The 27,961-nt window shown below is 39.4% G+C and overlaps 2 long non-coding RNA genes across 2 annotated transcripts; both read left to right on the top strand.

Moving 5' to 3' along the window:
• The first annotated feature begins 479 nt into the window (after positions 1-479).
• On the top strand, positions 480-2,645 carry LOC128850995 (uncharacterized). The gene is made up of 3 exons (XR_008448275.1): positions 480-899; positions 1,123-1,396; positions 2,363-2,645. It is a non-coding gene; the product is annotated as an uncharacterized LOC128850995 (long non-coding RNA).
• Positions 2,646-19,004: 16,359 nt separating this feature from the next.
• On the top strand, positions 19,005-26,044 carry LOC128850996 (uncharacterized). Its single transcript, XR_008448276.1, has 3 exons — positions 19,005-19,325; positions 19,553-19,641; positions 19,956-26,044. It is a non-coding gene; the product is annotated as an uncharacterized LOC128850996 (long non-coding RNA).
• Positions 26,045-27,961: the final 1,917 nt, after the last annotated feature.

Here is a 27,961-nt window from a genome sequence, read left to right as displayed (position 1 = left end):
CGTCTCCCTGAACACCCATTCAAGGCAAGAATTTTTCCTTGGCTTAGCCCCTGTTATTACCCCGGACTTCCTTTCAAGACCAGATTCATATTAGTCAATGTTTATGCAGCTTTCCAAATGTTACAGGAGAAGCAAGAATTCTTTGCCAGCTATAATTTTGAGATGCGCGCATACATGATGGTAATAGCCCATCACATGAGTTAATTAGCAAATGATGAGTTTTAACAGGAAAAGAAAATATATTATAAAAACTTTCTTGTGTTCAGCTTGTCCTTACCAAGCGCTAACCCTGACCTCAGTGACTTCCATCTCTTTTTTGCTTTGTTTTTTGGTATTTTAAGAGGGCTTTTTTCCCTAGGGCTGTTAAATCTGCTTTACTGGTTTTTCATATCTTATTTCAAAACATGACCTTATGCAGGATTCAGTTAATCAGTTGACAATTAACGAACAGGCTTGTTTCCAGTCATAAATACTTAAGTTCTTTAAAAGATGTTTATTCTGTTCTCTTTTAAGGGAGAATCATTTATGCAAACCCTTCTAACCTTAAAAAATGGAATTCAGGTTGCCTGCAATTACCTGCAAATATTTTGAATTGACATGATAGAAGCCTTTCTCACTTCAGAAGCATTTATTTTGAGTTCAGGGTCACTCCTCAGCCTCGACTATGGAAGTGTGACTGGTTTTTGCGTCCTGCTTTCACTTCAAGTCCTTCTAAAATGATGAGCTACACTGGCACTCACACTGCTCAGCTGGAGGGGATTTGTGTAGACTAAAAGACAAGTCACTGCCAGAAATCAGCAACTGTCAAGACATGAGGGGGCAAAATGCTTGTGTGCTACACCCCATGCTCAGGCTTTTCAGTTCTCTTATTGCCATGGTCAAAATACAACCTTCAACAGGTAAGAAATTTCTGCAGTTGTGGGGTTTTCACAAGAAAGGGCGTTTTCCATGTCCTCATCTACTGAAATTTTAACTTCTCTATGTCTGTGACAGAGCAAAGGTCTTGGGGCTTTCCTCTGCTGGAGCTCAGTACTTATGGAATTTTCTTTTTTGATAAAAAGTCAGAGATTTTGAAACTGCACCTGTGTTATAGCTAAGATTACCTGTCTTTTCTTTGAACAGTTCAGCCTGCAGCTGGCCTCATATCTTTGGGGAAAAAAAGGCGAAGGACCTAGCCATGTGGAGAAGCTCCTGTCTCACGGATTCCCAGGCATATAGCCATCTGCCAAGAAGCTCATATTGCCTAGGTTGATCTACAGCAAAGCCTGAGATCCCAGACCATTCTGAGAGGTGACACTGGTGAGGCCAACCTGTGGAAGAACTGAAGGCAGACCTGCAAGTGCTTCAAGGCTTTCAGCTTTCAGTCGTGTGGCAAGGAAGACTTCTGAGATTAAGGGTAAGGAAGGAGTCAGCTTCCAAGCTGAACTCTCGCTGAACAAATTCATTCCAGTTGAACATTTTAGTGACAGCCAGTGGAAAAATGCAGTGCTGGAACATTGTCTGGCCAGCTCTGGTTCCTGTTTTACTAATTCTTCAGTTCCTTAAATTTCATCCAGGTGTTCACACCTGTTGGATTTGGATTTAATGGGCTTTGCTGTTCTGCTTTTATGCCTTTCTTTGTACTTTTCCAATATAAATAGTATTAGAACAGTAAAACCAACAGAATAAATGGCTAGGAGAGGTGGGATGTAATAGGAAATCGAGTGTCATTTTCAAAAAAAAGCAAGATATATTCAATCCACTGCCTGCCTGTTTTCTAGGTACTATTCACTGGATAAGAGAATAAAGCAGATTTCAAAATGCAGTAAAATCGGTCCCTCAAAGAGAGAGCAAGGATTATGCCTGCTGACAGATAATTTGGTTTGCAGATACCTATGTTTCTCCTACACTCTCAGTGCAGCTGAAGCATTTTTAGTAAGGACAGGGCTTCAAAGAAATTGTTTCAGTTAAGATGACCATGTGGATGGCTTCTAGTGTATGTTTTATGCACTCATGACAGCCTGCCTCACCTGAAAGACTGCAGTTTGCAGTAGCCAAGGCTTCTGGTGAAGTTCAAGGACTTCTTCAAACAGAAGTGGGTTATGTTAATTCAGCTTTGAAATAACAGATGTTTGAATAACCGGTGGCAAGGACTGCTCTGCTCACTGAAAAGATGCACTCTCCAGATCATCCTACAGTAGCAGAAATAATTCACTGCCACAGCTGGTACCCAGAAATGCAGCAGCAATAATAAGGTACGTCAAATCTCTGATCCAACAAACTGGAGAGAGCCAAGTGTTCTGCTCCATACGAAACACAGAGTTCTGCAAGAACAACTTGGTTTTTACCTTGGTTCATAGAGCTTATGTCTGTGTTTGTCTAGGCCTACTGGAATGCATAGCAATGCCCCATCCCCATCTACATGCCCAGAGGATGAAGTGCCCCTTGTCCCCCCTGTCCTGATCAAAGGAGAAATCCTACATCCTTCACTTCAGGTGTTGTCAGTTCCATGTCAGAAACGTGAAAATCAGAAAGGGTATCACATGGGCTGAAGAGAACTCTGTTTGTGAAGTGGTGTAAGTGCCTGCAGAATGAAAAGAGGACTCAAAGGAAAGGAAACAAGCAAAGAGCAATGGAAAATAGATGATTTCCATCCAAACTGAATCAACAGATAACCCTCCTGTAAGTAAGTCAGTATGTTCACAGAATCACAGAATCACAAGGTTGGAAAGGACCCATTGGATCATCGAGTCCAACCATTCCTAACACTCCCTAAACCATGTCCCTAAGCACTTCATCCACCCGTTCCTTAAACACCTCCAGGGAAGGCGACTCGACCACCTCCCTGGGCAGCCTGTTCCAGTACCCAATGACTCTTACTGTGAAGAATTTTTTTCTGATATCCAACCTGAACCTCCCCTGACGCAGCTTCAGGCCATTCCCTCTTGTCCTGTCCCCTGTCACTTGGGAAAAAAGGCCAGCTCCCTCCTCTCCACAACCTCCTTTCAGGTAGTTGTAGAGAGTAATAAGGTCTACCCTCAGCCTCCTGTTCTCCAGGCTAAACAACCCCAGCTCTCTCAGCCGCTCCTCATAAGACTTGTTCTCCAGCCCCCTCACCAGCTTTGTTGCTCTTCTCTGGACACGCTCCAGAGCCTCAACATCCTTCTTGTGGTGAGGGGCCCAGAACTGAACACGGTACTCGAGGTGCGGTCTCACCAGTGCTGAGTACAGAGGGAGAATAACCTCCCTGGACTTGCTGGTGACCCCATTTCTGATACAAGCCAAGATGCCGTTGGCCTTCTTGGCCACCTGGGCACACTGCTGGCTCATGTTCAGTCGGCTGTCAACCAGAACTGTCAACCAGTTCGTAGCGTTTGTAGGAAGATAATGCTGAGACGAAACTGTAACAAGGTAATCTATCTGCTAGATCACCGAGTTGAATTTGGAGGAATTGATGTACATGTGTGTTGCTTTAACAGGGAAAAATATAGATCTCTGGATCCGTGGTGTATGTTTGTGGTCTTGGCATGTATCCTAAGGGACAGACCTCTACAGAAGGGAGGGACTCTATATGAAACTGTATATACACACCACCTTCTGCTTGACACTAAAGCAAGCTAACTACCCAGTAGAAAATCTTAAGTTATCTGAACATGCCAGTTGGTCATAAGATGAATGGCCCTTTGAGGGGAGATGAGACCTGTTTATGCCTAATTAGACTACTGCCAGCTGTATTTGTATAGCGTAGGTTTAGTGAGATCCAAGAACATCTGGTCCTCACAAAGACTATGAGCACAAAGAGGGATTTTTGTTGATGGGAAGAATGCATTAGTCCTGTGACTGCAAGGCAGATGGCAAAATGTGGGGTTAGAAAAGTTCCTCTAGGAGTCCCTGGTTAAGGGAAGCATGTAAGAATCAGTTTCTAAACACTGTAGGACATGTGAGTTGCAAGAACCTTCTGCCCAATAAATTGTTTCTGAGGCAAAGAGTATCTGAACAAAATAATTTTTTTGTGTAGCTTCTTTTCTTCCTTCCTTGATGAGATAGCTGGCACATATATCCACAGAAAGACATAATGGCTATTGTGCTATTTTCTGCAAGGGATGATATTTACGGAAACACTGCTCCTGGAAGTGAGAGAACTTAGCTTTTTCTCCATCTTGTTTAAGAAGCTAGTTGTGATTAAAATAATGAATGAAGGAAAAGCACCTAGACTTCCACTGTTAAAACGTTCTATATTTCACCAAATTGTTTAATGCATTAAGCTTCAAACCTTGTTACGGCTAGGTTGGAAATAGCAGGACATTCACCACCTGTAGGTAGTCCTCGGTCCCTGGAGCTTTGATTAAGGAGTCTAAAAGTTCAGCATCTGAGAAAAGAAGTCCGAATTCTTTTGCTGGTAAATAACAACAAAGGAGCTGTGTTTTTCCTGTGTTTGCACTAGATGGTGGAATTCATGCAATATTCCCCTTGCACAGCATCATTTTACCTTCATGTCCTCTCAACCTGACTATTGCAGCTCTCTGGACCAAATCCCAGCTCTTCAGCAGGAGTAGTATGATGCAGTCTGCCCTCATATATATGTGTCAGGAAACGTAAATGTCAACCTAATTTTCCAGAAATTGTTGGCTTCCATCTGCTTTAGAATCCAGCTTAAAGCACCCTACATCTATTTAAAATTCTCTTTGACAGTCTGTATATCAGCACAAAGGCAAGGCTTAGCTTTTTGTTGAAAAGAAAATACAAAGGAAGGAAAGAATATTGTTGAAATATATTAGTAGATATTAAAATGTGGAGTTGGTTCAGCCACCTTGTTCTCTATGTATCTGGCAAAAACAGTGGTTTATCTATGACAGAAAACTCTTGTGATCAAAATATATTTCTGCTGCTGGAAAAAAATGTTATTTTCTTATTGTTCATTATTTACAATAGAATGAATCCTAATTAATTTTTGTTAGGTACTTACTGTGATTGCTTAGCTTTCTAAAGGCAAGATGAAAGTCAAGAATCAGAGTTCCTGGAAGGATTTGCTTTTCTGAGATGCTTTCCAAAGGTTTTTGTTGCACCTGGAATTTGTCAGCCATATCCTCTTGGGCTGTGCAGGGTGAGTATTATGCATGAGATTCTGGAGCTAGTGAAAGAGGATGCTCCAGGATTAGAGCCTTAAGCAGTCCCACAAGATTTCTTCCTGTTTCATTTCCCCGTTTTCTGTCCCAGCATTCCCATTCTTGACATGTATTTCTGCAGTATCTTTTTAATAATGGTGTATCTACTGCACAGTAATAGGAAATCAAACTTTGCAATAGTGTGTTATTTAATGAACAAATATGCAGTAACATTTCTAACATATTGAGCCAAGTTTAGAGAAACGGTTTTTGGGATATGATTTTTGTTTTGGTTTTGTTTATTTTTTTCCTTTCAATGACATTTGGGCATTTAAATCTTGAGCTGCTTGGAAATCAGAAGTCTTACTCCTTACTTGACATATGGGGAGAAAAACTGTCAGAGTTTGGAGCTGGATAAAAAATTCCCTACACTTTATAGAGAGTTTGATCTTGGAATTTTTATTTCATTCATTCTAAGGAAAGAAGCCAGGCAAGATGTTATATGTATTAAAATATTTTATATTTACTAAAATATTTGTACGAGTCTCATCACTGGGTTTTGAGTAAATAGATTTGAATCTGAATTTCAGCGGCAGTGAAGGTCTAGATCAAGGCTCACTTGTAGGGCCATCTTTCATTCTAAATGGCTTCTATGGGTTAATTATATACTTGGGTTTCTTGTTTGCTTTTTTATATTCGTTTGAAACTCAATACATTTCAGAAAGTTTAGACATCACTTTGATTTAAATTGGCAAAGTGTAGTAGAGCTGTCTGCAGAAAATGAACTTGTGGGTATCATGGGAAGCTGACACCTATGATTTTCAACCTTGACATCTAACCCTTTTTACTTCAATTAAAATCTTTGCGAAAAGGTTTGTCTAGTCAAAGATATCTGTGGAAAGGTACAAACATAAGAATTATTTGTAATGAATGCACCATAAAAGCTTAAAAAAAGAAATCAATTTCTAATGGTGCAAAAAAAAAAAAAAAAGGAAAAAAAGAAAACTATATATACACCAGCTCAAGCTTCAGGATAAATTGCCTAGGGATATGGGAAAAATCTTAAAAGGCATGAAGTTCTGTGTTGTTTCCTGACATTCGAGCAGACAGGTTTTCGCAGCTGTGGGTAATTACAAGAAGTTAGAGGACTGTTTATTTAACAATGATATATTTATACATTTACTAGGAAATACAGCATTAGTCAGAGAGGCATTAAAATATCTGTTAAGCTCTCTCTTATAGTATCTGCAAACTGAAGCCTTTAAGAAGTAGTATTCTTCCATACAATCATTTTTCAGCTTCCTGTAAACACAGCAAGAAAGACATAATCCAAGGGGGAAGTTCATGGAAGTTCACACAGAAATGGCAATGTGTACCTTTTTAAGTTTATTTCTCTCTCTGATATAAATTTAGCACCCATTTACATCCCAGGACTTCAAACTTTTTTTGTGTGTGTATGTTTGTGTCACTTTTGTTAGGTTAGGAAACTAATATTTCCATTCCTGATAGGGGAAACGGAGTTCTGGACTGATCAATGTAAAAGATTTCAGGGCAGAGTGGATATTTAGATGCCCAGATCCAAGACTAACTCCTTACTTGCACAGCTAGTCCTACAGACATCTTTAACAGTGAAGTTTTTGTTTACATAAAGTAAATCATGTCTTGAATGGCTTCTGTTACACAGTACTAGAGCAGTCTGCTGGACCTCTGTGGATCCAGGCACAATTTGAACACCAGTTGTATTCCCTCCATGGCCTGGCTCCTGCCAGGATATCAGCCAGAGTATATCCTTTAGACTAGGTTCCATGTGGAGTGCAGTGGCAGCTCTGGCATTCGTGAGAAAAATGCATGGAGAAGGACTAGAAGCTGACAGTACTCCAGTTTACACAGCAGTCTCATGGTTAGAGCATTTGTTGGTGATGAGGTGCAGTCCTCCCCCTATTTTAGCCCATGTGGTACACTTGAAAAAGCTTCCCAGCTATCAGAGGACAGTTGATGTATTGAAGATACTTGAATTTCAATTCCTCCTTTAAAACTTTTCTGTTAAGCTGAATAGCACGGGAAACTGAAGCCAGATTTTCAAAGTCAAGAGCTAGAATCCTACTCATTTGTATTAAAACTAGAAAATGGAATTTAGTTTTAGTATTTTTCTTGAATAATTTCTTTCCTTTCTTCATCCTCTTAAAATGATTTAGTGGTGTTGAAAAGTTCTGAAATTATTTCCTGGACTAGATTAATTACTTAGGACAATGTGACTTGTTTAGTTTTTACTTCATTTAAAATTAGAACAAGTAATTTATTAAAAGGCAAGATACAGCGTGAATGAGCAGTAAAGCCAACTCTTCCTTCTCTTGTTCCTCCTATGAAGACGCACAATCATTCTCACATATAAACTTCATCCTTGATCTCTTATTGTAAAAATAGGTTGTTCCCCAGGATTTTTTGTTTCTTAGTGATTTGAAGAGAAGTTACTGGTGAAGATGCAGACATCTTCCTACTGGAAACTGGCCAAGTATAATGAATTCTTCTCACAGATTTTATCCAATTGGTGCCAGAGCATGGCATGCAGTATTTATAGTAGATCTTTTTTTTCTGGTTTCTGCAGTTGTGTGTTGTGATGTCCAAAATGTTTAAATTACTCCTTTGCTGGCACATCTGCCCTGTCATTTTAATCTTACTCTGCCTCGGGATACGATTTTCACAAGCACTCATGATCGATCTAATCCTTCTTCCACTGAAGCTAACACTAAGGCTTCATTAAATTCAATGAGAGGCAGAACTAGGCCAATTTTAATCCTTCTCAAAACAGTACCTGGTTCATAGACTTGCTGCTTGAGCCCTCAAATAAGAAATTACAATTGAGGTTATAGTTTGATAATAAACCTTTGTCTATAGTAAAACTAGATGACAGGCTGGATCCCAATATCAACAGTAAGGGAAGTTTAGGTCCCTGCTTCTCCAATGCTTAAATCGACTGCAAAACAAAGTAAATAGTTTGTTGCTTTTAAGAGGCTGAAGACCAACTCGTAACTCTTTCTTCAGTTTATTACTCCCTTCTTCACATTCAGTGCAGACAAAAGTAAAGACTCCAAACTTCTTCTTTTCCTCATTATAGCCCTAACTGCACTCCTTATTAGTTCTTTGGATTTTCCTGTCTGTATGCAGGGATGGGAATGTAAAATACATGGTGGACTGCTGCTAGGTTACCCTGCTGATAGTAACGTTACTCTAAAGATCTATTTCTACAATATACGGTCTGACTCTGAAACCCTAATTCACAAAGAGGACATCATAAATTCTTATTCATCCTATAGGTTTCAATAATCCTCAAAATTATGGCCAATATGCGCTTTTCCATCCTCTTTAATACCCAGTGATCCTGTTTCTTTTACAGTCAATGTTCTTATTGCTTGATCTTGTTACTGCTTTCTGACTATTTTTAGTTCTGCAATTGGCTATGTGCTCTCCATAGAACTGTGTAGAAACAGAATCAACTTTTCTGTACAGACAGGCAATGAGATTTGCAATTGACATGTTGTGATGAGTCCTTTTAGGAACTTAACGAATATATTAAACAGGTTTGGAGAGATGCAGAGTGTTTTGGATTTATCTGAAAACAGTCTTTGCAGCAATTCAGCAAAACAAAATAAGGAAAAAGTATTTTCCATATTGCAATTGCAACATTGTTTGCTGCAAAACGAAATGCTTCAGTTTTACGTGACTTCGGGACCAGTTCCAAAGATAAACATCTTGGTTTATGGAAGAATGTTTCAGCAAATTTTTTTTTTTATTATTCTGAATAACTGCTCTTTCTTTGTGTCTTTCTGTTTTCTGTGTCTGAAACTGCCAAAGTTGTGGCACTGGAGATGTAGTCTCACCTTTATTGTTTGCCACTGCATTTTTTGCTTAGTTGCAGTTGCTTTGTCCTCGCATTGTTGTAGAGGGCAACACTGGAAGCAGAAGTTCCAGTTTTCTTGAGTGCCCTTACAGACCTTGAGTCACATTTGAAGCCGTCTCTCTGGGCTTTGCTTATGTCATCTGCAGAACAAGTGAAATAAAGGCTAACAGAAATAACATTCAACAAAAATGTCCTGGAAGAGATTTAAAAATTCCTGGCATAAGGGTGCAACCCTATTACTACTGCAACTACTGGAGATTAAATGGTTATAAGCATATTAATTTTCTGGTTTTTGGTTCTCTCTCTTGAGCAACTATGGTGGCCACTTTAAGGAGTAGGAACACTTAACTAGGTAGAATATTAGTTTAAGCTAGTATGCCTACTTGTACAATCTTTTCTCCACAACAAGATGGTTATAAATAACTGTCCTTTCTGGTGTTTATGGAGATACTCAAATAAAAAATACACAGCGTAGAAGAGCAAAGTGCTATCAGTAGGTAATGCTGATGAATGTTGTTACTGGTTCAACAGAGCACTCATGGGGGTTTGACCAGGATTAATCTTGAAGTCCCAGCACATTTGCAGGTGAAACATACTCTGAATTGAAATAAGAGGTTAATCATTAGAAGACAGCCGGCAGCTCCAGGCAACAGGCTTTTTTTCACCGATGCTTCAGATGCAAATAAAAAACCCCAAACAAATCTACAACTAAATATAGCATAAAAGTCCTCAAAAGCCAGTCAATAAACAGTAATTTTCTCTCACAGCTGGAAGCATGTTTTGCTTTGAGTGTAGCCAACAAAGTGTGCTTGACTGGGTGATGATTATTTCAATCAGGTTATAAAAGGGAATGTTATTTGGGAGCTGCTCTCTTGGAAGGTGTTCTTGTAAACGTCTGCATATTACTGAACTCTTGTCCTCTTTTCCATACTGCTATGGGCCTTGATGAAAGGTAAAGCCTGGCTGATTTGAATGCAAGGTCAGTTTGTTATTCAAATACTGCTGTTGGGTGGAGCTTCATCAGTTCTCTTTCCTGTGCTCCCACTTGCTGCTTCTGTGCAATCATGAGCCTCAAAATAGCGAAGTGGGCTTTCAGTATTTGATCCGATCCTGCCAGGTTCCATGGATGAATGCCACTTGAGAGGTAGTGAATCACAGTATTATGGGAGGGGGAAAAAGGAAGGAGAGCAAGAAGGCAGTTCTTGGAAGAGGAGTTAAAAAATAAGCTTGGCATATTTCATAGACCCTGACAGTCTGTTTTTCAGACACCTCAGTAGTGCTGGGGAGTAGCCTAAACTATGACAGCTTGAGAAATGTGATCCTCATGACTGCCTACCCTAATGCTGTCAAACTGCAGGACAAGTTTTAGTTGATTCTCAAAATTAACATGTCGACAACTGGATCAGGGAACTGAATTTTATAATGCTCCCATAATGCATCCTCTTTGTCCTGGAACGTGAAATGCTTGTCCTACTACCAAACTGCTCATAGAAACCCTGAGCTGGTAGAAATAACTCCATTTCAGTAAAAGACATGTTTTTTAGTATCATCTTGCAGTTTATGAGTTCTGTTTTAGGAACTGCATGACCTTTGTGGGTTTCTTTTTCCATGCTAGAATGATGGCTGGTTTTTGGAAAACAGCATCTATTCTGACGTTCAGTCTCCATTTCTGACAGTGTATCCGCATATCTGATTTTCTCCATGCATAAACAAAATATTGCAAGGCTCTTGTAGATGGATGTATACTCCATATTGATAACCCAAATTGTTCTACACCCTTCTGTTTGTTTTGTTCTGGGTTTTGAAGAAGTTTCTACCTGAGATACAGCTGCAACTTCAGATTCTTAACATATTCTCATCTTCCTTCTTCCTCATTAGATTGGCTGAAGATTTCCTGCTTTTTTTCTTATCTTTGGTGTATTTTGGAAAGAAAAGAGGCTGCCAATCATTTTGCTTAATAGTTAGGCTGACCTCCATTTTGCTGGAATGACATGAGCAAGGAAGAAATTTTGAACTCCCACAAGGGATATTTCATGTTGTTTCTTGTTCTTGCCACTTTTTGTTGGAAGACATTTACATTTTCATAACTAGCATTTTAGGATGCTGAATATAACTTCTACTCCATCATGCTGTTCAATTTGTATTTCATGACTTTAAAAGCATTTAAACTGTCATTAAAACTTAGTTGAAACTAAAAGCTGTTTCCTTTCTGGATCAGGTGCTGTTTTCTTCTCTTTTGATTTTGAATTATTCGTGGTGTAAGTTGCGTGTGAAATGATTTCAATTTACATGGGGAATATAAGGCTGAGAATTACTGTGGAACATCTCCAGATGCAGTATTGTTTTTTTTTCTCTCCTATTACAGCCAAAAGAGAAGTATCCCCACTGTAGTTAAAAATTGTGTTTGATTTTTCTCAGTATTATATTCTGCTTTGTGATGCCTGTTCCAGGGCTCTTTATAACTTGTAGAGAACAGCAATATCAATAAAGATTTCCAAGACAAAAATAAGCAGAATGGCAAAGCCAATTAGATGTTGATTACCTGGTAGAAATTCATGTTACTTGCTATAAAATACTATGTGCCATGTAACTTGGATGGCAGTGGAGTCTTGCTGGGAGTTTTTGCTAAACTAACTGCTCTTCTAGACAGTGTCAGGCAGGACATATTAGGTATGTCTGAGAGTTTTATAGTGGTGTTATTTCCAGTGTATGTTTGATTGATCTTTGAGAACAACAAAGCTTGCTCTAGTAAAGAGCTCTTTTCCCCCTTTCTTTGCTCCTGCCGTCTTCCTCCTGCCATCTTCCTTAATTTTTTCATTTATTTCTACTTATACCCCATTTTTTCATAAAGGTTTACATATGGAAAGAGTTTCCTTTGATTAAAGCTACTGAGAAATGCGACACATGGAGCTGAGTAATCATAGGTTTAGGTAGCCTTAAACTTTGCAAAACTGTGATAGAGTGTAGAAGTATGACACAGCACAGAAATTCATGACAATAAAATAAGATTCTCCTGAGATTCTGTAGAACAACATATCTTGGTGTCATTCAGATGTCAAGGCTACGTTCTTGGCAGCTATTCAGTTTGGCTGGTCTTTTTGTTTTGCCAACTGTATATGGACTGCCTTTGTTTCAAATTAGTCTGTTGATTGACTGCAGATGTACACTAAAACAAAGAACATTTTGGTGTACATTTTCAAGTGACTAATGATTAACATTGGTTGGAAATTTCTCCATTGAAATGATTTGACAGGCATTTGTGGTTATAGCAAAATTGACATTTTCTGTGGAAATGCGTAAGTTTTGCCACGGAAAACACAATAAACCTTTTCGTCAAGTCATCTTGAAACTCATGGTTTATTTTAAGTCAGCTTGTTAATGATTTGAAGTTGTTGCATTGTTTCAGGGCACTACTTAAGACTAGTCTTTTGTGACATCTTTTGTTGCTCTGGGTTCCACTGGTCAGTCTACTTCATACCTCAGTATCTCCTGTTGGAGATGGTGTGATAGTGATCTGGGAATTGTAGACTGTGATGTCTTCAGAGAGAGAACATGTCTCATAGAGTAGGGTGTGCACAAGAGCTCAACTCTTGTGGGGAAGGTGCAGCAGCACTAAGTTTGTAGTTGCAATCTGGTAGAGGTTTGCATGCTTCCTGTGCAAGATGTAGGTGTTGAAACTATAAATCTTCCTTTTGGAAACACTTCTATCTAGTCCTAATAGGATTAAAATCTTATTTATATGATGCCTCCTGTTAGCATCTGTAGTTTTAATACTTTATTTCTTTTTGCAAAAACGTCTTCATGCTTGGTTTTCGGGCTTAAATATCAAAACAGTTATAAAATATTTTACTACTACTTATTTGAATTTTGAGGGTATTTTAGAAAAGCTTTTAGAATTCCCTTAAGTCCCATTTTCAAGCTCTTCACAAACACAAGGGCCTGAAACTTGGCTTTCATTAAGAAAAGAAAAGATCATTAAGTAATTACTTGTTTTCAGGAACCGTGGCTCTAAGGGAAATTAAAAACCACATAAGACTCTCATTGATATCATGAGAGCTAGTAATTTGGGATATGGATAGCTTTCCAAATGTGTAAAAGCCACTACACAAGAGTAATTTTGATACTTGGTTTGGTGGCAATTGCAGCAGATTCCAGGCCTTTAGGGAAAACTGGAAGCAGCTTTTCCATTATCATCTCCATGGGTGTAGTAGTCTACACACAGGTCTTATGTGTCGTGTGTCAATGACCTTGTGATCCCAAGATGAAATCAGTCCAAGGAAAATCCTTCCTCCTTTCCTTCCCTAATTAAAAAAAAAAAAAGGTTGGAGTGAGAAAAGAAAGGGAATGAAGGAGGGAAGGAAAAGAGAGTATGTAAGGAATGAGGAAATCGCTTGGGAAGTGGGTTGAGAGAAGGTGCCAGACCCTCCCCTGATATAAACTGTTCCAGTAACTCCGGTGGAGATAGGCTAACTTGTTTTCCATAGGGGAGACAGTCTGTGAGAGTGCACTGTTTGTCAAATGTGGTATTAGCTGATAGGTGGGAGAACATAGGATGGAAGTCCTTCTGGCAGTGTTCTTGGCCTCACTCCCCCAGACCCAGTCATTTCAGAAAGCCTAATCCATATCTGTAATTTCCCTAGATTAAATCATCAAGATCACTTTTCATCATCCTTTTGCCTTCTCCTACTAACATACATATTTGCTCACAAACTATAGCTCAGACCTCTGCTGCAAGCTCAAGTTTGTTATGACAGTAGGAATATATTGAATGCAAACAGTTTTCTTTGAACTCAACGGTGGGCCAATGACATTGCTCTGAAGGTTGCAGTGATATGCGTGGGATGAATTGATGCAACCCGGTGTAACTTGGGCCAAAGTGAGGTGGGGGTGTAAGCAGATGAAGCCAAATTATTTGGAAAATATTTAGTCTCAAACTTGTCAGTGTCCTGAGGCAAAAGTTTTCTAGTATTTATCAGTTCAAGTTGGAGCTAGGTTCATTTCTTCTTTACTCCATCTTTGATATATCTTACGAGGAATTTTATAACGATTTGTTCAAGGAGAGGAAGTCTTTTTTTGCACTACAAGCTTACTTTATGATAAAATTGATAAGTTTTTTTATTAAAGGATGCATTTTACTTCTTTTGTATGTCTTCTCATGCTTTGGCTAAAATGACTGTCTTTAGCTCTGATTTTTGTGATGGCTCCCACATCTATCATCATAAATCATTAAATGTTCACAAAAGTCAAAAGCTGCTTAATGTCCTATACCCTGTGACTTTATCTAAAAAAATCCCCTGATAAACATCCTCCCAATTACTTAGACATCTGTGTTAGTACTATGCAATTGAAGCATAGAGGAAACAGAAGGGACACACTAATCAAATGTAATTCGTGTAAAACAGGGACATAAGGGGATCAGATTGATAGCTGAGCACATCAAGGATTTAATGTTATCCAAATACTTAAATTCCATGCTTATGCAGGTACTAATAACCTTAGACAATATCTACAATATCCTTCATTTTGATAGAATAGAAAAGCCTGCTCATTTGTACCCAGTAGTGTGCACGCATAGGGACTCTGACTTATTAAAATTAATTTTACAATTAGAGAACACACTGAATCTGTGAATTAGCACAATAATGACAGGAACAGATGTCACTTGCTGCTGAATGAGCAACAGAAAATATCAGGAACTGTGCAATGCTGTTTCATGCTTTCTGACAGCCAACTCCAACTCCCTGAAGTAAGCCTTTTTCTTAAAAGCCTTATCCTAATGTTTGTCTAGCCAGAGGCATACTGCAGTGGTGACAGAAGGCACACCCTCTCCAAGTCCTAACCCCCTCCATCCCCTTTCCTCATTCTGCCAGAAACCCTGGGCAGAGTCTATTCAATCTACTCATTCCCCTCAGGGATCTGTCAAACAGAAAATCAAAGTTCCTTCTCCAGAGACCTCTCTTGGACCAAACCACATACAGGCCTAATCCCAATTATATAAATTTCTATTGTCAAACACAATTTCACTGGGTAAAGATGTTACTCATATCTCATGAGAATGCAGTTTTTTTTAAAGCATTACAAGATTTTAAGGCAGAGGTGTAGACAGCTCTGTGATGCCAACACAATCATAGGAAGTTTTTTAACGGAGAAGTGGAAGGACTGAACAGAAAGTTTTCTGTGATTGCAAAGAGAATAGTGAAAATATGATGACTGGAGTATAAAGAGTAAACAGTCTGCAGGTTCCACTAGAGCGGACATCAGTGCTGCTTCAGAGTTGGGGACCATCCTGTGGCTTTTGTGCATTTGATTAAGAAGCAAGACAGAGCTGTAAGGGTTCAAAATTATGCATAACGTATTCATGCATAGCTGGCTGAACATTACAGAAATTGTGAAAAAGGGTAATCAATAGCTGGTGGTTATCTGTAGGATGTCTGAGAAGACTTAGTGGAAAAATCAACTATGTAGTAGTTCTTCAGCATCCTCAGCACCACAGTAGCTCTGTGGAAGGCTGTTTCTACTTTCACTTTCCCCCCTCAGGTCTTCACAGCAGAAATGGTACAGATAAATTACCACAAAACCCAATGTGACACTAAGAAGTTTTTGAGTGGTGTTATGGTGAAAGAGATTCTTAGAGAATGAGACCTCATTCCCAATCTGTTTACACAATTATACGGATCTATCATAGGCATGAATAGTCCAGATCTACTTTTTGTGAACAAGCCAGGGTCAAGTTACTTCCCTTCTCTGAAAATGGAAGTAATGGGGTTTTGCCAAAGAGTGCCTTTTGCAACAGTGTAACGTGTGCTGTTAGGCATTTGAGGTTTGTTGGCCATACAAACCCCATTCCCACTCTTGCTGTTTGGTTCAATGTAAGTGATTTTGTGAGAAAGCAATTAAATCAAATACAACACTATGTTCTCCAAAGAAACAGCAGAAAACTAGCATAGTATTTACAAAGCGTATAGTCCTGTTAAGTCTCTAGCTTGTTCAGAAGGGCTTTTCTGCTCTAATTATTTTGATTTAGTCTGGTGAGTCGAGAAATGGGTTGAAAACTGGTTGGATGGCCGGGCCCAGAGAGTGGTGGTCAATGGAGTTAACTCCAGCTGGAGGCCAGTCACAAGTGGAGTTCCTCAGGGCTCAGTACTGGGTCCAACTCTGTTCAATGTCTTTATCAATGACCTGGATGAAGGCATTGAGTGCACCCTCAGCAAGTTTGTGGATGACACTAAGCTGGGAGTAAGTGTGGATCTGATGGAGGGTAGGGAGGCTCTGCAAAGGGATCTGAATAGGCTGGACCGCTCGGCCGAGACCAATGGCATGAGGTTTAACAAGGCCAAATGCCGGGTCCTGCACTTGGGGCACAACAACCCTATGCAGCGCTACAGACTGGGGGAAGAGTGGCTGGAGAGCTGCACGGAAGAGAAGGACCTGGGGGTGTTGGTTGACAGCCGACTGAACATGAGCCAGCAGTGTGCCCATGTGGCCAAGAAGGCCAATGGCATCTTGGCTTGTATCAGAAATGGGGTCACCAGCAGGTCCAGAGAGGTTATTCTCCCTCTGTACTCGGCACTGGTGAGACCGCACCTCAAATACTGTGTTCAGTTCTGGGCCCCTCACCACAAGAAGGATGTTGAGGCTCTGGAGCGTGTCCAGAGAAGAGCAACGAAGCTGGTGAAGGGGCTGGAGAACAAGTCTTATGAGGAGCGGCTGAGAGAGCTGGGGTTGTTTAGCCTGGAGAAGAGGAGGCTGAGGGGAGACCTTATTACTCTCTACAACTACCTGAAAGGAGGTTGTGGAGAGGAGGGAGCTGGCCTCTTCTCCCAAGTGACAGGGGACAGGACAAGGGGGAATGGCCTGAAGCTCTGCCAGGGGAGGTTCAGGTTGGATATCAGAAAAAAATTCTTCACAGTAAGAGTCATTGGGCACTGGAACAGGCTGCGGAGGGAGGTGGTCGAGTCGCCTTCCCTGGAGGTGTTTAAGGAACGGGTGGATGAAGTGCTGTGGGACATGGTTTATGGATTGTTAGGAATGGTTGGACTCAATGATCCAGTGGGTCCTTTCCAACCTGGTGATTCTGTGATTCTGTGAAATTGTGTGACTTAAGAGGTGTACCCGTGGATGTGTACACACAAAAGCCTTGGGTCACATGTGAGTTAAGACATTGAGTTCTTGTGCAGCAATAGTATGGTTGTGGAAGATGGGAGTGAGTATATCCTGTCTCTTGATACACTGAGCTTAAAGCTCCATGTTTTCCAGTCATCACTAATAGCTGCCATGTCCTCATTTCTTCTTTTGGAAAGCTCAGTTTCCTCTCTACATCCTCAGTGCAGAATGGCTAGAAAGGTGTTTTTCAATTCCAAGAGAGAATCACAGGCATGATCTCCGGGATCTAGACTGTCCAGCTTTAGGTTTTCTGCTAAGGTGCATTTGTAACCATGAATATAAGCACATTACATCCTTGTAGCCCACCTGGTGATGTGTAGGAAGTCTCCTGGTGGCACAGGAGTGTACATGGTTAATGCATATATAAGAGCCTACTTTTCTTTAGTTTGATTCTGTTTATAGCACATATGCATCGTAATGCTGGGAAACCATATGAGGCTTCAACCTGTTGAGACTGCTGTCAAGCAGAGTTTTGCATTTGACTTCAGTGAAAACCACTCTGGTCTTTTAACATTGTTCACTGCAAGCTTTGACCAACAAGATAAGGAAAGCATTTTTCGAGATTTATTTTTTTAAAGCCCTGTAGGATACGCGGTTAAAAACGTCTTATATTTTGCTCACGTTTAAGCGCGTTTCTTCCCCACCCCTCCTGCATTCCAGCTTGGGCACCTCCCGCCTAGGGACCACGAGAGGGCAGCCTGGACACGCCGCTCCTCGCTCCAGAGCAGCGCTCGAGGGCTGTTTCCATGGAAAACATCGGTCCATGTGGCTGGAGAACCTCGGCTGCTCGATCTCCCGCAGGCGAGGGATGAACCATACTTGAACCAGATGACTGGTGCGGTTGCCACAGTGGAAGGACGGGATGTCATCCAGAGGGACCTGGACAGACTGAAGAAGTGGGACTGTGTAAATATCATGAGGTTCAATGAGGCCAAGTGCAAGGTCCTACAGCTGGGTCAGGGCAGTCCGCAGTTTCAATACAGGCTGGGGGATGATGTGATTGCAAGCAGCCCTGCAGGGAAGGACTTGGGGGTGCTGATTACCGGCTCATGTCAAGCTCAACATCTCATCAATGTGCCCTCGCAGCCCAGAAGGCCAACCATATCTGGGGTTGCATCAAAAGAGTGGCCCGCAGGGAGAGGGAGGGAATTCTGTCCCCCTATTTCTCTCTTGTGAGACTCCACCTGAAGTATTGTGTCCAGTTCTGGAATCCTCAACAAAAGAAGGATATGGAGCTTTTGGAATGGGTCCAGAGGAGGGCTACAAAGATGATCAGAGAGCTGGAGCACCTCCCATATGAGAACAGGCTGAGAGAGTTGGGATTGTTCAACCTGGAGAAGAGAAGGCTTCAAGAAGACCTTATAGAGACCTTCCAGTACCTGAGGGGGCTACAGGAAAGCTGGGGAGGGACTATTTACAAAGGCTTGTGGTGATAGGACAGGGGGCAATGGGTATAAACTGAAGAGGGGCAGGTTTAGACTAGACATTGGGAGGAAATTCTTTGCAACAAGGGTGGTGAGGCATTGGAACAGATTGCCCAGGGAAGTTGTGGATGCCCCATCCCTGGAGGTGTTCAAGGCTGGGTTGGATGGGGCCTCAGGCAGCCTCATCTAGTGGGAGGTGTCCCTGCCTATGGCAGGGGAGTTTGAAACTAGATGATCTTCAAGGTCCCTTCTGACCCAAAATTTCTATGATTCTATGATATACTTGTGCACTCTCCACTTGCTCAAATCAGTAACGCGTTCCATGAAAACATGTAGACACCTAAAATTGCATGTACAAACCTATGTCAATAGCCTATTCTTGTGCTTGTCAAGGCATAAGAGCAACAATTTTCTAGTAAAGTTATAAAGCTCAGAGAAATATTCAAGCTTGCTAAAGCTAAATATCGAATGATACTGAATTCCTCTGAATTTCCGAGTTTAAACGAACTTCATTCTTGTCTTACTTGGTAAACTTTAATGATTTGCCCAAGGTGCTGTCATATATGCCATTGGTTATGACAGTTATTCTCTAACTTCTAGTTTGGGTAATAATTTTTTTTTTTTTAAAAGAAAGATATAGAACCAAGCATCTCTCATGAGAAGATGTAAGAAAAATAGTTCCAGTCTGCGTGTTTTCCAACCCCATCTTCACTTGAAAGGGGCTCCCAATGGGAACAGAAAGAAGTTGTCAGAAAGGTTAGCAAAATTAAAATATGCTTCTGTCAGATTCCCCCTAATTTCTTGGGAAGTGATGAATGAAACCTCAGATTAGCTGCTTAAAAACTACAATCAAAATAAGTCATCAGTCTGCTATCAAACTGCCATAGAGATAAACAGATATCAGTTCTTTTCTGTTTTGAAGTAATCTTTTACAACAGGAAGGATTGCTCTTTGAATATTTTTACTATTTTTTTTTTCCCCAGGAATTCTAGAAGAAGCCTAGGAGCCTGATTTTTAGATGGCTTAGCTGGCCAAGATCAGAGTGAAACCAGAGGACCACTACTGGCTAGCAGTAAGTAAAAGAAGATAATCAAAGATCCTTGTTATCTTCCCAACATTACTGAATTTGCCATGCCATGGCCAGCAGGTAGCCTGTGAAAACTTCATAAAATTATATTTGTTTGATAACATTTTGTATTTCAGTTCTGGGACTCTCCTTATTTTAAACATGTATAGCGTGTGTGTGTATATATATATTTTTTTTTTCAGCTTGGTTTTTATTTAAGAGAATCATTCCTAACAAAGGAACAAAACACACATCATAAATAAGCTACCTGTTCTAATTTTTTTTTCCTTCTTTTTTTTTTTCTTTTTTTTTTTTGTTAGGAGCTTTTGAACAAAATGTGACAGTGGTTTTAAAGCTGTGGGAGATTTCATAATTTCAGAAATAAGAAGCAAAACTTTGAGGCTATGCTGAGGCAGCAGAAACACTGTACAGGAGTTGAGTACATAGTGAATATATTCTGTGGCCTGAAGGAAGGACTGTCGGTAAACTTTCTAAATTTTCTTTGACTGCATGTTCCTTGGGAAAAGCCTGCTTCTTTCTTTGCGTCGTATAAAGATTTGGACAACATGAGCATAAACCCAACAGGACTGGGACTTTTTGTGATCTTGTAATAACGGCAATCAATGGTAAACCACATAGATATCCAGTATGCTCTCCAGTACAACAGCATCATGGTAATCTTCTCCTAGGTTAGGCACAGAATAATTTTCACTAATGTAGGGAGCTTCATATACAAAAAAAAAAGATGATGAATATGCATAAAAAGTACATAGTTATAAAAATATGGCCAGACTGCACTTCTGTATTCTTTCTCAAAGTTGGATGTTTTCAGGCAAACATATCTAACCTTTAATCGTGTTTTCATAAAGTATCAAAACACAAGAGGCAAGAGATCTGTGATCACATTTTAATTCATCATATCCTTTCTGTAGCTTTAAAGAGATTTTATCTTTTCTTAACCTACTCCTTATTTTAGTTTTTCAGGAGCGATGCGAGGGTAAAATCCATTAATGGTTTTGAGATATTCATATTAAAGATGTGAGGGCCATGTAAGTACTGAGATGTCAAGAAATACTAAACAATCTGCTGCTAACCTTTCTGCTTTTTCTGTGTGGTTCATTAATGTGCACTCTGAGATGACCTTAGTATTGCTGGTGGCACCATTTCAGATCCTGTTTGAAACAGCTCTTGAATGACTCACTGTTTTAGGAATATGGAAAGTTTCCCAGAGTGCGTTTATGCTTTGCTGCCTTAGACTTCAGGAGATGGAGTTGATCAGGAAGGCTGTTAGAGATGACTAAATGTACTTATAATGAGTGGACTATTCTCCCCAGCTTTGGAACAACTGCTGGTGATTTCTAAAATAAATAATTCTAAAAAAATCTATTTGTGCCTGGTAGGAAGCAAATACAGATTGGTTTTGTGTTGCTCATGATGTATCTTCAGAGGATTGCAGATGTCAGTTTCTTTACTTCAAGGAAAATTTTCACAGTGGAGTAATGACACAGATGTAGTGTTGATCTAAAATAATTTTTCTTTTTTTCCAATACTTCTGTTCTCTTTTTTCTTCTTCCGGCATGGCACTGAGCCTTATGATTCAAATCCTAACTCCAAGATTCTAAAAATGTGAGTTAAGATGTAGGTTTTCCACATGGGTTGTTTTCAAAATTGGCATCTCCTCCTTCCACTGGCCAGGTTCTTCTGTTTGTTCCTTTGGCGAAATTTATAAGCTCATGTTTTTGCCATGGCATGCTGTTGCTGTGGAAATGAATATGATGTCATAGACCTGACATGACTTCAGATTCAGAGGAAATAGGCTGCCAAGAAGCAAACAGAAGCTTGTTCAGAATACAATTGTGTTGGAGACTGATGATCTAAATTCTAATGGGAATTTTCCCATAACTGGAGAGAGAGGAATTCAGGATGTGGTCTGCAGGTCTATTCCTGACACAGCCCTGAGTGTGATGGGTACAGCAGGCCACGTCACAGTCAGCTATTTTCTACAAGTTTGTTTAAAGGAAAAAATAGAAAGTTAAACAGAGTGGCATCTGAGATTTTAATTTGAAAATGAAAAGCATTTGAGATTAGTGGGATCCGATTTCTTACTTGAATTACTATTTTGTTTCTGGATTCTCTTTTTCTCCTTTCCACCTTTTTTTTTCCCTTCCTGACTGAAAGTTTTTAGTGATTTATTTGGGAGAAAATCTTTGAAAAACAAAAATGACAAAAGTGCTCACTTCTGCCTGCAAATGAAGTTGGCATGAATTGGTTGGTGTGGAAATGAACAATTCATATCTTCTGGTTAATGAGAAGCTTGACATGAGCCGGCAATGTGCGCTCACAGCCCAGAAGGCCAACCATATCCTGGGCTGCATCAAAAGAAGCGTGGCCAGCAGGTCGAGGGAAGTGATTCTGCCTCTCTATTCCTCTCTTGTGAGACCTCACCTGGAATACTGTTTCCAGTTCTGGAATCGTCAAACTAAGAAGGATAGGGAGCTGTTGGAACGGTCCAGAGGAGAGCTACAAGGATGCTCAGAGGGCTGGAGCACCTTCCCTACAAGGGCGGGCTGAGAGAGTTGGGCTCGTTCATCCTGGAGAAGAGAAAGCTCCGAGGAGATCTTATAGTGAACTTCCAGTACCTGAAGGGGCTACAGGAAAGCTGGAGAGAGGCTACTCATAAAGTGAAGATAGGACCGGGGGAATGGGTATAAACTGGAGAGGAGTGGATTTAGACTGAACATTAGGAAGAATTTCTTCACCATGAGAGTAATGAGGAACTGGCACAGGTTGCCCAGGGAGGTTGTGGATGTCCCATCCCTGGAGGTGTTCAAGGCCAGATTACGGGGCCTTGGGCAGCCTGATCTAGTGGGAGGTGTCCCTGCCCATGGCAGTGGGGTTAGAACTAGATGATCTTTAAGGTCCCTTCCAACCCTCACTATACTATGATACTATGATCTGGAATAAGAGTAAGTATCTGGTTTAAAAGTCAAAGTTAACTATTTTACTACTGGTCAGCAAATTAAAGAAGAGGAGATGATCATTAGTGGAAAACTCACATGAATTCATATCCACTTGCTGAGTGGATAATATAGCTTTTCTGACTTTAGTTTATTTTTCTTTACTGAGCATGGAGTAAGAAAAGGGAAAATATATATGGAGAATGGTGTATCCTTTGAACCGAGTAATTGGTAGATGATGATATAAATCTGAAAATACCATCCAAGCTCAACAGAGAAGCAAAACCCCTGATGCTCCTGAATTCTGCTAAGATTTAAGGATACTGAAGGCAAATCATGTACATTTATAGTTTGAAAAAATCTGCTGCTAACTAGCACTAACACCTTTCTTTCTGTTGAATTTGAATACTGGAACGCAGAATCACAAATTCATATAATTAGCTGTAGCAACACTCTGAGTGGGTATATTGAGTGAAAAGGTGGTCTTTGCAGATAAAAACTATCTTCAAAACTGGAAAGTTAAAGTACATTGTGATTTCTCTAAGATATTCCTATTATATATGAGGTACCAATGCCTAGACAAAACACTGGAGTAAAAAGAATCGAGGTGAGATCACAGTGATGATTCACACTTTGCTTTACAACACAAGAATTTAGGTAGCTGTAGCTTGTTAAAAGGAGATGGCTTATTCTTGGAATGAATGCTTGCATGGTGGGAAGATAATGACAGGTCCTTGCACTTAGCAAACAAAGTTATTGCAAAATTGTAAAGAAGTAAAACACCCCCTTAAATTGGATATATAGCGCATATGTTAAGAACTGTGGTGCAAAGGCTATTTAAACACCAAATGAATAGTGAAGCGTCTTTTATTGGAAGGCTGTAAATATCCATGGGATGTAGTTCTTAGTGATATGCATTAGTACTGTCAGCAGTATTGGACTTTATATGAGACTTTCATCCAAGAAGTCTGTGGCCTAAGGTACAAACTACAGTTTCCATATTTGCCAGCCTTGCAGTCAGTCTTGAATATGTTATTGGTTTTTGTAGATGAAAACCGTGTTTTTATTGCAGGAGGGATATTCCTATGGTTAGACATGCTGATAGAGACACATTTCATTTGTGAATATGATTACCAGTACATTCTTGTACTTGGGAAATGAAGAGGGGAAAAGAGAATTAGTCTTTAATATATCAGAGATACCTGAGAAAATAAATCAGTGATTTTGAATGCCCTTGTTAGGATTAGTTTTTATGTTGCATCTCTTTACAATGGTTTTCATTGCATTCAAGGGCATTGTTTCGTTAATGTTTATCAGTTTCTACTGTTATTATTATTGTGGTTGTAAAACTTCACAATATAACACTGTAAAGACTAATGAGCTGTTGCAAATAACATATCAGGGATACTTAGTTTAAATAATATTTGAAAGAATGAATTTGGTTCATGAGCTGTTATGACATGAATTTTCCCTAGAACAGGGTTCATTTTAAGGTAGCACAAGGCTGTAAGGCTTGTTTAAACTTTAGCAAGATACTAGTTTTAATTTGCAGGAAGAATTTCACTGCACTTTCAGAGATATCTTTCATCTTTAATCAGTCGGTTTTATTTTTAAACCTTACGTGTAATAACTACATGTGTTTATGTACATTTACAAGTTAAAATGTTATTTCTATTGTAAAAAGTCTATTTGTGAAAAATGTTCCAATAGTCCAAGAAGAAATAGTACCCTGCAAATAGCATCAAAGACACATCAAGGACATTTTCTTGGATGAACTTTTTCTGTGCTGCTTGTTGATCTGATGTTGTGAAATGTTCTGGCAATTTGTGAAGCAGTGAACGGATGAGTTTCCTGCAGTTCTAGGAGGTGTCATGGATATTGGACCACAGGATTTCTTCTAATTACAGCTGAACACACTGGTGCCTTGTGGTCAATGTGACTTGAAAAGGAGAAAGTAGATACGCCAAGTTTTTGTACATATTCATTAGACTGATGTATTAAGAGAGAATTATTTATGACAACATGCCATCTCTCTTGTTTTTGTTGTTTTTTTTCTAAAAAAACTTTGTTTTTTTTCTAAAATGTTGCCAGGAAAAGAGATGTTCTGGTACATGGTATTTCTTAAGTGCAAGTAGTTACAATAAAAATTGCCAAGAGTGGCAAATTATCCAGATCATTTGCTTTTTAAAATAGCACCCTTTCCCACACACCCATGTAGATGTAATTAAGAAAAATGCTGTGCTTCTACTGGTCTGTATTACGAAAATCCTGCCCTGAATTTTCTTTACTTCTGATCAGGTTTGAAGAGATTTATGCTATTGCACAGACTGCATTGTAACACATCTCCTCTACCACAACTTCATCACGGCAACCCTAAGTGTTACAGTTTAAAAAACTGTGATACCTATGGAGTAATAGATATTTTCATGGGTTTGGGTGTTCAGGCTGATGCATACCGTGAACCACAGTAATGATTTTGCCTATTTATCGCATTCCAACAGCAAGGCTTGTGTGAAATAGGGACTCTAGGTATTAATTGCAGATAGTCTGCTCTCTATTTTACCTTGGATTCAGAGTGAACTAGAGGTAGTCCCTTTGAAATCAGCAGGGGAGTTGATGGAGGGATATGCAACTCATCTGAATCTTGAAAGAAGGAATCAGGTCAATAGCTGGTATTTTTACCAGAGGCACCTAAGAGGCTTTTGAGGCTGAATTCCTCTTTTGGTTCTGCAGCTGGCTCGGCTTAGTCTCAGCTGGAAAATATAGGGGTGGATCTCATATTAGGGCTAGTCTTTAGAAGCAATAATTTTACAAATAAATTAAGGTATGGTCTCAGATCAGAATCATTATTCTGCTATGACTTTCACAGAGATGCTTGTCTTACGTTTTAGCTTGTGCTAATTTTGGACCTAGATTAAATTAAATAGTGTGAAGGCAGGTTTATTGTTAAATAAGAATGTCCATATGGTGTGCTAATGCCAAGTTATTAGAGCCATTTCCTATTATAGGACAAGCTCTTACAGGTGTTTATGGAACCCTTCTCCCATGAAAATGAATGTCAATCTAGTGCTGTCAATCAGGGCCCTTGCATTCTATTAATTTCTAGTGTTACTAAAAATGTTTTTTTTTATTATGGATTGAATGTAAAGAGCTAAAAACCACGATGAAACACACACAGTCTAAATTTTCAGGCTGCTCAAGCATCCATTTGAGAGGAAGGATTCCTCTTATTGGGACACAGGTGTGTAACATACTGCCGATGACACATTAGAATTTTGGGTAGATAAATAATTTCTTTATTCAGTAGATCTAACACTTATGAGAAACTGAAGCTTATGATATAATCAGAAATAACTGTAAGTGATTGGAAGAATATTTTGTCTTACATGACAGCCCAAAATATTTATTAAAGAAAAATACTGTGTTTTGTTTCCCATCAGAAATATTGAAACATATCAGAAAAACCTTTTCGTATTGCTTCTAAACAGTCTTTCAAAAATTATTTTGAAGAGTGTGTAAGAAATTGGAGAGGAAATCTAATTTTCTATTTCTTTTTTTCAAGGAAAAAATGCCTAAAGAATAAGAAAAGGAGATTTTTCTTCTCCTTCACTACTGATTTGTATTTATGGCTTTTTCTTTTTTTTCAACTTTGCTTTTCTAAGAAGAAAGATTAATGAGTGGAGAGAAAAGGAGAAAAATGTCATAAACACCATGCAAAAGATTATAAGTTTTTCATTTCTGCAAATATGTTCAAGCAGCATTTTCAGAGGAATTGCAATGTTATCATTCATTTTCTTTTGAACTGCAGTCTCAAATGAGGTCAAAGTGTTGATTTTTTTTGTTCATAAGTGGGAAGAATTAATCAAAATTATTTTGCCCAATACAGTATGTGCAAGTCTCATTTATTCCTGGCAGTTTTTCAGTACTACTTGCAACTTGCTATGTGAGGCCTTTTGTATATGGAAAATTTATTAGTTGGTAAGCGTTGGTCAAATTTGAGGGCTTTTGTATGCTGTCGTATGATGCTGGAAGTGCCAATTCTGATGTGGTATGTCAAATTGAGTTTCTTTTTGCTTGTAGCAATTAAAATTATAATGAGGTGATACAACACAGGGAATTATTTACCTTTCAGTCCTAGAAATTGCCAGTTGCATGATTACCTACTATTCCCTATGGCATTCACCCTGTTCTTTACTGGCATTTTTACTGGTAAACATCCTATAAACAGAGGCAGTAGACTTTGCAAAAGTGGATAGCTACCTATTTCATAAAGGTCTTTGATTTTTCTTTGCCATATCCTATTAGTTCAAGATTTGGTAAAAGCACACCTATTTTAATTTTCATAGAAGCAGTAGATATAGATACTGCTGGCTGTGGGCACTAAGATCTTTAGACCCCAAAATGGAATTTAGTTGCCCCAAAACCTTTGCAAAGTTTGGTCTTTAGAGAACTGGAGTTCATACAATTCTATGCATCCTTTTCTCTTTAAGCCTCTATGATGCCTTGAGACCCTAAAGGTTCCTTAAATTGACCTGCTTATGGTAGAAAGGCTGACAATAGAAGTAGAGGCATAAGAAATGTAAGCACCCTATATACTACGGTATGAGAGAGAAGAGGTGAAACCTCTGGCCAAGTGAGAAAGATGGATTTTGACATGGTAGCTGAAGAATGTTGTGGGGAGGCTGGCTTGCATTCTGAGAATAGCAAGTAAAGACCTATATTTAGGGACTTGACACATTCCTGAAATGTAGCTCAGTAATTATTTTGTGTGCTATTGTATGGATCAGATTATTAAAGATACATCTGATGCTGAATAAAAAAAATGCCAGCTGTCATGCTGCAATAATAACTTTAATTAATTGTTGGTAATAGTTCATTGTATGTATTACTGTTTATCTACTGATCTCACAGCATTTAATGATGATCATCAATATTACTGTCCCAACTAGAAAAGTGTCCTTTTTCCTTCTTCTAAGGCAGCGAGGACTTAAATACAAATTTCCTATCTCTTTGCTGTAGTTCCAAACTCATACTGTCAGGACAGTTTTATTTCCGCTTTATGCTCTAACCTCAAAACTTTTTCTTTCCATCCCTCCTTGCCCTCTTACGAGTGACTTCAGTTCTTTTTGTCCCTTGGTGTCATTTTCCTCTGCCACTCACCTCTGAGAGTAACCTACTTTTGCAGTATCCAGACTTAAGTAACACAAATTCTCATGCCTACAGTCAAACGAGTGATATTTAGGCCTGGGTAAAACCTCATTGTGTAGATGTGAGTGCTTGCTTAATTGATTTCTGAGAAGATGAAATTGGATGAAAATAGAAGATTCAGCAAAGTTAACCGTGGAGAGCCAGAAATCTAAAATGCTGAA

The sequence above is a fragment of the Cuculus canorus genome, chromosome 1, assembly GCF_017976375.1.
Source record: "Cuculus canorus isolate bCucCan1 chromosome 1, bCucCan1.pri, whole genome shotgun sequence".
Taxonomy (NCBI): domain Eukaryota; kingdom Metazoa; phylum Chordata; class Aves; order Cuculiformes; family Cuculidae; genus Cuculus; species Cuculus canorus.
The sequence above is the reverse complement of the archived record's forward strand: the minus strand, read 5'-3'. Positions and strand labels throughout refer to the sequence as shown.